This window comes from Strongylocentrotus purpuratus, unplaced genomic scaffold (assembly GCF_000002235.5).
Source record: "Strongylocentrotus purpuratus isolate Spur 01 unplaced genomic scaffold, Spur_5.0 spur5_scaffold_7, whole genome shotgun sequence".
Classification (NCBI taxonomy): domain Eukaryota; kingdom Metazoa; phylum Echinodermata; class Echinoidea; order Camarodonta; family Strongylocentrotidae; genus Strongylocentrotus; species Strongylocentrotus purpuratus.
Window position 1 is genome coordinate 36659039 of NW_022145613.1, and position 11631 is coordinate 36670669.

Consider the following 11631-nt stretch of genomic DNA (forward strand, 5'->3'; position numbering starts at 1 on the left):
TACAATGGTAACATGTATGTCTGTTAGTGATAATTATGGATACATTCCGGAACACAACATTAAACAAAATATAGTCTAAAAATAAAACACAATAAAACAAAAATTGTAAAACCGTTGAGCATAGACATGGAAATTGATATTTAAACTATTCTTGTGCTTGAGATACAATATTCCGCATGTAAATTAAATTCATGCACAATATTCAACTAGGCCTACATGTTCCTAACAGGAGAAGACTTCCAAAATGGTGAATATGTAATATAATACCGTTTAATAATGAACATTACCAACTTGCAAGTATACGATGCTTCAATAAACTCAATTCCTGGCGGTTGTTGAACGGTGTTTACTAATCCTGGGATTCTAGGTATGACATTGAGATTGTGTTTGGCGTTGTTCAGCAGACATTAGATTACTCATCCCGTCAGTTGTGAATTTAGAACACGTATCGGTGTGGAGAGTCTTTTTATAATTAATGTTAAAGGGACTTGTCTAGTGCCGATGTGCTACTGCCATGGTTAGAAGAAATTTGAATGCTTGAGTTCTTATTGTGATTATTCGCAAATATGATATCATGCTGTTGTGCAATATCCTTTCTGCATTTATTATATAACGATATCAAAGGGGGAAAAATGTATGTGTAGGACGATTATCCATTATTATTTTGAGAGGAGATGTTTGCTATGTTGTGTTATGCTTTGTTTTCTCCACCCGTTTGTCAAACTTTCGTAGAAAATCAGTTTGAACCGAAATCGTATAACTTTCATCTTCTTGGAAAAGTACATCCGGCATGATTAACATTGCTCTCCAATACACTTTAAACTGCTTTGAATGTTGAAATGTTCTTAAACCCTGTTAGCAAGGGTGTTTATATATAGCCCATTACCATGATTATAATGTCGAATATCACGCGCATCAGTCAGTTCCTTCATCTCATCATCTAACCCGTTCCCTTCATCTTTTCTTCAGAACACAAAGACAAGGCTTTGTTCTTTTCCACTCGTCCTTAATTCATTCATCCCACCCCACCCCCGCCATTTTAGCAGTACGTAACGATTGGGAAGGGGGCGTTTCCCCCAAGTCGCAGCCTTTTCTTTCAAAGTTTGCCACAGGTAGCTTCTTCAAGATTAAGTCTCGATCACGGAGAAAACGATATTGTCAATTTGCCTAAATAGATTTTGTTTGTATTGATGACAAAATATTACAGCTAGAAACAACAGACTGACTGAAATGTAGAGATGTATATATATAGTCACAGAACGGTTACAATTTTGGAATGCGTTTTTGTTTCAAAGAAAAGTACATGAAATAAAGAATAGAAGTTTGATTATCAAAGCTCCCAGCCCTTTCCCCTGCCCTCAGTTCCCTCCCATCGCATTTTCCATCCTGATGCCACCATTGTCTCTATGTTATCTCTTTTTAATGATTGTATCTCCAGAAGAGTTGACGAAATCAACCAAGTTGCGTTAGTCGTCACCTAAAGGCCATCAAATGCAGTTTGAACTCATACACAAAGTGCGTGTGGCTCACCGGAAACCCCTATATCCGGTTTACGTCTGTCCAACCTTGTTTGAGGTTCCTCTGATACATTGTAATGAGCATCGCTTTGGGAGAGTGGATAAGGACGAGGTGTTATTTTAGTATGGGGTAAGGAGGGGTAAATAAGTTTAGTATACGCAGGGAGGGGGCAGTCAGTTTAAGGGATAAGGGGAGATATGCCCAGCCTTGTTTGAGGTTCCTCTGATACATTGTAATGAGCATCGCTTTGGGAGAGTGGGTAAGGACGATGTGTTATTTTAGTATGGGGTAAGGTGGGGTAAATAAGTTTAGTAGACGCAGGGAGGGGGCAGTCAGTTTAAGGGGTAAGGGGAGGTATGCCCAACCTTGTTTGAGGTTCCTCAGTGATACATTGTAATGAGCATCGCTTTGGGATAGTGTGTAAGGACGATGTGTTATTTTAGTATGGGGTAAGGTGGGGTAAATAAGTTGAGTAGACGGAGGGAGGGGGCAGTCAGTTTAAGGGGGTAAGGGGAGGTATGCCCAGCCTTGTTCGAGGTTCCATTGATACGAAAGTAATGAGCATCACTTGGTGGATTGGGTAAGGAGGGGGCATTATTTTAGTAGGGGGTAAAAGGAGGGTAGTTAGATTAATTTGTAGGGATAAGGAAGGGAATCAACTTTAGTAGAGGTAGAGAAGGGGTCAGTTAAGGTGGGAAGGGGCGGGGTTGTCCAACCTTTTCTGTAATGAACATCGCTTGGGGAGCGAGCAACGAGGGGTGGGCGTTATTTTAGTAGGAGGTAAGGAAGGGCAAGCAGTTTAGGATGGTTTTAGAAAGAAGGGGCAATTGGTTGAAGATGGTATACGTAAAGGGAGACCTTATTGCACTGTTTTAGTTTCTACTGATACATTTTAATGATGAGAATCGTTTTTGGAGTGGGTACGGAGGGGCAGGGGGGGGGGGGGAGAGAAGACAATTAGTGAATGGGGGGGGGGGTTCACTCCAATTTTGTTTAAGGTTCCTATTGATTGGATTAATCATCGATTTGGGTGTGATTAAGAAGGGGGCAACAAGTTTAGGCAGGTAACTACTATATAATAAAGGGAGATCTGTCAAACATTGTGTTTGAAGTTTGTGACTGATACATCGGGAATGATCAAACCTTGCTTTTGGAGGAATAATATGGGAAAGGAAAAAGCTTGGATGGTGGGCAAGGGAATGGGGCGGAGTACGACTTAAATAATTGGTAACCATGATAACGAAAGTTCTTGAAGTTTGGACATGTTGGATAGGGTATGGGGTTAAAAACCCAATGTAGAAAAGGTGGGTATAGAAAGGTGGAAGATGGTGACAGAAAGAGTTGGAAGAGTAGGTAAGGGGTTAGGTTTGGAAGGAGACCCGGGAGAATTGGGAGGATGGGTGCAAAACTGGAAATATAGAGCCCCCCCCCCCGAAAAAAAACAAAACAAAAACACAAATACACAAAAAACACAAAAAACACAAACACCAGACAGAATACAGAGGTATTGTAATGGGGCAATGGTTTTGGAGGTTAGGTATAGCTGGAGGGGTGGTGGATAGATAGTAAGAGTTTGAACTTTGAACGAATCTTCACTGTAGTGTTGGGTTAAAGAAGGAGTATATAGTGGGACGATCGATGAGAATACGTCTAACCACCCATGTGTGTGTTTGAAGCATACATTGTCATAGGTCTCGATATAGAAGGCTGTTCAATGTGTGAGATTTTGAAGGAAGAAGGATCTAAGAATTGGGAGGTCATGAGAATCATTTTATGCATTTCAAAATCTCCTTGGGGTGGGGTGGTACAAAGTGTTCGAGAAATGGGTGGCCGGGGTGATGGTATCGTTTGACACTGTATGGATAAGGTGTAGTCCATAAATAAGTTCGGCCTAATTAACAGATTTCTTAACAATTTATCTAAACCAACCCTCATTGCCACTATTGATGTATACAGCCCACTTTTAATACAATTTAATAGGTTCGGAGTAATTGACTCCAAAGTGCTAATGTTATGATCAGTGAAGAAGTATACTGTAATAATATGCATTTAAAATGAACAAAATTACACTAAACTATGTCTGTAAGTATTGTAAAACGTAGTTGTGTTGGCTGATTTGGATCCAAAAATCATTGAGTTACGTAATCGGTTCGATTAGACTCTTCGTCTCTCGTTGGGACACTTCAAGTCATGAGTAATGTCTTGATCCTCCATATTCAAACCTATTGCTGTTATTGTAACACATGTTGATACACATAGTGTCTTCACAGCTGCCAAAAAAATATACTCGGCCAATTAACATTAATCCTATCTTGTAGATACATTCATAGCGAGGTCATACGTCTAAACCTCGGGGGTCAATAACACGGAACTTATTGAAATCATTCCTCATACATCTTTACATTTATGATTAATATGTGTAAAGTGAAAAATGTTAACATCGTTAATAAATTAATGTATTAACGAATAATACAATGCAAAAGGTTCTAATTTTCAAAGGTGACGCTTCCTTAAATTCCCAAATGTCAGACTTCAAAATAGAAGCCATTCTTTAGGATGAATTCTATCAAATCAAGCATCCATATTTCCAAGTTAGAACAGTAGCTATAAAGTAGGAATAGTGATGATATAAACCAAAAAAGATCATGAGAAGAAGGGGTAGCCCAAACTGATCGCCTATTGGTTGTCTCAAACAGTTTCGGTCTGACATTTTATTGTGGTGCTATTTTACTAATCTTTGCAAGAAATAGATTTTGTACAAAATGAAATAAAACCGTATTATGGTGAACAAGACACAATGCATTTATAAGTTAACATTGTAATACAAAACGATGGACTACGTCCACAACCTTCCCACATTTCAATTTCGTTTGATTAAAACAATGAAGAAGTTTCAATTAATCAACACAATACACAAAATAATTTGAATTAAGTCACTATTTTTCTCGTATTGTAGGCATTTTCTTTACACCTACATGTGGAAAATGTTAATTCAATCTTGACCATCGCAAGCAGAGAATACAAAGATAACTCATTACTAGTAGAACAGAATGTATACACGTCCCTGAAAAAGTACAGCTATAATAGTGGCGGACGGCAGCTGTCTAATATATTCACTTCGATGTGAACAAATAGTACATCTCGAAGCCTGAAGAGCTGAGCTTATCAAATCGACACGAATACAATCAGCCAGTTCACGGTTGCAGTCTGAGCATGAACAGATAAAGGTCATTGCAGAACGAATTGTGAAATACATGGAGACGAAATACTGGATACATGCTCATGAAAATTATGTAATTATTATTCATTATTTTATGCACTCAATGATACACAGGTGGAAGTATTCTTTGAAAAGAGGAAACAAAGGCTAGTTATGAAGCACCTCCGTCGCTGTAGGAGTGATTATTTCAAAATATACAAAGTGGGACCTCTTCACGTTTTGAAGATCTGTGGATATTCGGGGTCATTGCAGTAATGTGCTAACCGTGAACTGGTCTATTGGCCTTAATATAACTTAAGAAGTTAGAGAAATGTGGGCAGTGGTGATAGTGTATTCATAAACCGAACAATCCCAGTTTTTTAAAAAGATCTTCGATGTCATGATAATGATATTTTGAAGAAATCTTTGAAACATGTTGACGAAGTCTATGTATACAATTCATTTCATAACTTAATCAGTAGTGTGCCGAAAATATGTAAAAATTAAATTTCTGACATACTGTAACGAAAGGGCCTTCAAATTCAAATTTCTTTATTCAATTTTGACAGTTAAAAAAATGTGTAGATAGCTTTATCGATATTAATTTTGAAATGGGGGGGGGGGGGGTCCTATTCATAGTTTGTTAATGCACTCCCCATCCCAAACCGTTTAGCGATGCCCTAAATCCTACATCAGAAGGACAGATCTTCGGTAACACAGCGTGCTTTGTGTTCAAAATACCGAAAATCACTTGCATCATTGGTGTGAATTGGACAATGTCCAACATACATTGCAGCGTGTGGGGATAAAGAAAGGATTAGTGCGTATCAGAATAGGCTTATTCTCTTTGCTAAAGTTAGTTGTGAATATTTAATTCCCCCTCTTTTCCAATTCTAGCGCTCTGAATTCTGGCATGCTAATTCAAAGACCTTCATGCGTAAGCAAGATCTTAAATTAGAGATCCGAAAAATACGTAACAAACAGCGTTCCTTTTATTTTTTTCTTGATTCTTCTTGGTTTTTTTGTTCACGTCCTGTCTCTAATTTATCGGGTATTTCGTAGTATACTCGACAGAGCTGGCAATGTTAGTGGGTTGTCTGACGATGGTCTAGCACGCTACAATTACTCATAATTTATAGGCCTATCGTTTATTGTTGTTTTATAACTTAGTTTGATGGTGCTTGTCTTTCAAAATGGAAATATCTATTCACAGACTTTCGAGCTGACATAGTCAAGCAGCATGGTTCGAGTTTGTATTTGTTGTTCAATTTGTATTTATATCACCATCATGACCCTAATGGAAATATATATACACATGCAGAATTACGAGCTGACATTGTCAGGTAGCATGGTGCGAGTTGGTATTCGTTATTCAATTTGTATTTGTATCACCGTCTTGACCATTGACATGTCAAACCTGCATGACTACTGCTATACCTGAATCAATTGTTGCAATGCATGTAGATACTGATGAATAAAGATATACAATTCAAATTAAGAATGGTCTACCATCTGCTGGAAGTGTACCAAAATAGAAAGACCAAATAATAACGAGAGCAAGAGGCACCAATGGGAAGATAGAAAGATAAAGTTAGTGAAGCAAATTCAAGATACTCGACATAACTCTTCAACCTTTTCAAACCTATAATGGTAGATCATTGCGAGATCGGAATTCGCTCAGAGTGCCAGTTAGTGATAATTGTCCCTCGGATGGTCTTTAGAACAGTAGATTCCCTATTCTCTCAAAATAATGAAGCCAACCTTGTGTTCTGGACATAGTCATCATTTATTTTGTATACTTGAATACAAGCCAACATTGACTAAATGAGACAAAAAGGTACGTGCAAAACATCACGAGAGCCTGCACGAATAATATGATAGTGAGGAAGATTGTGAAAAGAGCGCGGAAAATTTATGATCTAGAACAGCAGAATTCCCTCGACTCCATTGAAGTCTGTTCCGAACGTTATTCTCTTTCAAAATACAGGTAATCATACGTTTCCTTTACCTTTTCTGACTCGAACTCAAGACCTCTAATTTTCCAGACAGTTTGTAAAGATCATACAAATTTCTATATTCTTGTGTTTTGAGGTTTAAATAGAAGAAATTGGGTCAAAGACAGTTAAATTTGTCCCGTTCAATTACACTCAAACCAATCTGGTTCACTTAACATGACATAATGCAATTTCAACATAAGTTATACCTTTTTCTTTAAAGGTAATATCATGATTACAAATAAGGAATCTGCCAAAAAAGAAAAGGGGGGAGGGGAAAAGTTACCTGTTACTCAAAGTCCGGTGGTAATCTTGTATAAAGTTTCCATTAAAAAAAACGAATGATCAACTATATCTTGCTATTAAGTACAAACGCAAGTAACCGTTTATCATTTGTGTAGGAAAAATCGTGGACATTAGGTAATGGAGGAGTTAGATGATTTAGACCGGCTTATCCCAGCTAGAATTTCGACAGATGCCGCGAAGGAGTACTCAATCCCGTCGGTTTGTTCGATTGTCAATGTTTTTCTTTTCATTGTTCCAACTCGTGTTAAACAGTTGAAATGATTTCGTGATGCCAGGCTACTCTTAATGTTATTAATTGTGTTAATTAAACAAGGATACAAGCATGCCACACGTGTCCTAGAAGATCCTTCGTTCATCAAGCAGGAGGGTGAGAAGATATCAAAACGGAAACTGGAGAAGCAACTGGTCGGAAATGAGCCCCAGTAAAAGCTTACATGTGTAGGTGAGAAATATCCGGAAAAAGTGGGAAGACATCCGAAGTAAAATGACAAGTAGGACGGATTTAATCCGGTTAATTTAATCGATCTCACGTTTGTAGTTCAACACAATGGAGAAAATATCAGTGATGTAATGCATAAACGCTCGTCATTGGTTCTAATTCTCATAATTATCAATGACAAGCTCAACAACCAATCGGAATCGAGTTTTGAAACTTAGACGGAGAACACTGTTTTTGATTGGTGAAAGGTTTGCGATGGTTCTGACGTGAATGTTAAATTAACTAAAGATAAGATAATGGGTCGTTCTCTAAACCGTATGCTTTCAAAACGAACTTTGTCTCGACAGCCTCTACTTCGTATTGGAGCTTGCCCGACCTAGCATCAGTACCATAATACGTTATTTTATAATACTCAGCTACTCACTGCTATTAAACTAATATTCGTTTAATTAATTAATTAATGTAATCAATTATCTTATTCAAGATTGATAATAAAATGAAGAAATAATGATTTGACTCGGGGATATTTGGGGGAGCATGCATGGGGCCAAGATGTGTTGTCAAAATGCATAATACATTAGATCAGAAGCAATGACCCCGCCCCGCCCCCTTGAACATTCATCATTAGCAGACGTGTTAAGTGATGTGTTAAACCTCTCGGGCTTGGCGGGGGAAAGAACCCTTGAGAAAGGGTGTAACAATAATATCAGGGCTACTTATTACGTCATCATTTGAATATTTAGTCTACTGACATATAGTTATATTTTCTTTATGATAAAGAATATAACAAATAGGTGTGATTTTTTAAAAACGATTTTGGTATGTCTTATCACTATTTTTTCTTCATGTATATGTATTATAAATCAACATTCGCAATCAAGCACTTCGTTTTAATTTACAGTCTGAGCATAATATGAATATATGATATACGTGGCAAACACAAGCCTGTAAGTTAGTGGATTCAATTTCTCAGTACAAACATTTTTATTTTTTGGAGTAAAATGGTTTTGAAGAAACTGGCCTTTTGTCAATCTTCCATAGAAAGACATGCACACACAACGTCCACTTTGAAAGGCTACTCAACATATCATGTACATTCTTTTCTTTCCTTGCAAGACGAGATTGTTCGTTCACGTTACTACTTGCTTTGGTTTGAAATGACTATTGTATTGTATGAACCAGACTCGCGGCATGCATTCTTTCCCGATTATCCTTCAAACAACATTTAAAGTGTCAATGTCGGTACAGGGTGACTTGAATGACTCGGGTAAAATGACTTAACACTAAAAGCAACATCCCCACAAAGCATATTAGAAATTCGACCGTGTTTCGGAATGCTGGCCTAAGTTTTCATTGCTACTTTGCAATTGTCCGTTCGTGTGAAAGTTTTGGATCTAGTTACGCCCTCTATCTATCTCCCCTAACCCCAATTTCTCTCCCTGAGTCGTGTAGTCTTGAATCCGTAACCGTCATTGGACATGGGACGACATGGATGGGTAAATAAATGCGATCCATAATTTTAGTTTGTAATATCGCGGGGTGAGCACTGTAAAAACGTATACATTGTTCATTTGTTAAAGTTAAATAAACAAGCACTGTTAGATCGATCCTATAATGTGACGTATTGTTGTATCAGTTGAAACATATTTACGTAACATTAATTGTGGCTACGCCATTAAATAAAAGTAATAAAGTTATATTGTCATCCAACATGTAGAATTGATCACAAGTCACAGACTCTTGACTTCCTAGAGAAATTAGATGGATAAAGTAAGAAATGATAGACTAGTATCGTTCCTACTGCCAATAGGCGTCTGAACTTGAAATTGATCCCACTCTCATATGTCCTTTTGTTCGACTAGCAATCGGGTAGGTGAATAATACGTCGTAAAATATACTGGTCATAAATGTCGTAAAGAGAGGGTCGACAATGGGTCGTCGTTAATCTTTGATCCATTCTGGATCGAGGAAACGGTGGTGTAAATTGTTGAGGAAAAAAAAGGAGAGGGAGGTAACAGATGAAAATATTTATTATCCAACCTACCCCACCGATCCCATCTTAGCTCATGTCGATAATTTATTCTCCTTTCCTCGTTCTTCACGATAAAAATACTTTACTTTTGTAAAAACATCCTCTTTTATTTTTTTCTTTATGCTTGAAATCCCATCATTCCTATACTTTCCACTCGAGACAAAAATAACCCATCTTGACAAAATTGTCCTCTAATAACACTCTCTTATTTGTACAACATTGCCGGCCCAACCTTTCCGGCCCAACCTTTAGCATGTCTTCCTAACTCGTTATCACAACCCTCTTGACACCCCTTTTCTCAATCATTCCCACACCCCTTTTCATACCCTTTTTGACACCCCTTGCCACACTCATTTCCTGACTCCTTTCCACACCCCTTTGTACACCCGTTCCACACTCCTTTCCACTACCCTACCTACACTTCTTTAGTTCCACACCCCTTCCCACTCCTCTTTCCACACCCCTTTCCACACCCCTTTCCACACCCCTTTTCACACCCTTGTCCACACCCCTGTCCACACCCCTTTCCACACTCCGTTTCACTCCCATACCTAAACTTCTTTCCACACCCTTTTCCACACCCCTTTCCACACCCCTGTCCACACCCCTTTCCACACTCCTTTCCACACCCCTTTCCACACTCCTTTCCACACTCCGTTTCATTCCCCTACCTACACTTCTTTTCGCACCCATGTCCACACCCCTTTCCACACCCCTTTCCTTACCCCTATCCACACCCGTTTCCACACCCCTTTCCACACCCATTTCCACACCTCTTTTCGCTCTCCGTTTCAATCCCCTACCTACAATTCTTTCCACACCCCTTTCCACACCCCTTTCATTACCCCTATCCACACCCGTTTCCACACCCCTTTCCACACCCATTTCCACACCTCTTTCCGCTCTCCGTTTCAATCCCCTACCTACAATTCTTTCCACACCCTTTCCACACACCTCTTTCCTGGCACTCCCGATTATTACCCTAGCTTTAGCACGGCTGCCAATACGGCGCTCTAGTATGTCAAGGAATTAATTCCTGTCAGGTACCCATTTACACCACCTGTAATTTCCGCTCTCCGTTTCACTTCCCTACCTACACTTCTTTCCACGCTTCTTTCCACACACCTCTTTCCACACTCCTTTCCACATCTCTTTCCACGCTCCTTTCCACAACCTTTTCCACACCTCTTTCCACACCCCTTTCCACACCCTTTCCACACTCCTTTCCACACCCCTTTCGAAACTCCTCTCCACACCCTTTTCCACACCCCTGTCCACACTCCGTTTCACTCCCATACCTACGCTTCTTTCCACACCCTTTTCCACACCTCTTTCCACACCCCTTTCCAAACTCCTATCCACACCCTGTCCAAACCCATTCCCATACCTAGCTTACACCCCTCATCATAATGTACCATAACTCTTTAAGATCACTTTCTCTTTACAAGGTGCACTGAAGTGGAAACTACTGCATTCAGCGTCTCGCTTTATGTTGTTTCCCTTATTCTACGCTTTGGCAGATGTGATATATTGCGATATGTTATATATTTGTTTTCGAAAGGCTTATCACCATTGTAGCAAATATTTTTTCCCCGGTGATTGACCCGATTCAAAGGGTCCACTTTCCAATAACATTGACAATTTTACTCGAGAATGAGGCATAAGACAGTGATGTAGTGATTTTTTGTAACAGCTTGTATTTTTAAGCATCATAATGCTTTATTTCACCCGAGTTTTATGGGCACAGCATTCTCTGTCATTGACAATTGTTGACATTATAATTATTTTCATCATACTATTTATAATCAATCGTGTTTAGGTTTTATCCTGTTCAAAACTTCAAACCCTTATTGATATGGAATACATCTTTCCGTGTTCATTAAACTATTAGTGCTAAATTTCCACATATTTCATTTTTACATCTTCATATTCCATAATGTGATCCTACTTTATTTGAAGGAAATCACCATTTCGCGATACGAATCTACAATACACCCGATTTTACACGAACGCATTCCAAGCAAGAATTGGATAAAAACAAAATACTTGGAAATTGTGTGAATGAGAAACATCGGGTGATATTCATTTTTGTTTATATGTCTTAAACTACTAACCCCCAGTGAACTATCCTGAGAGGTATTCC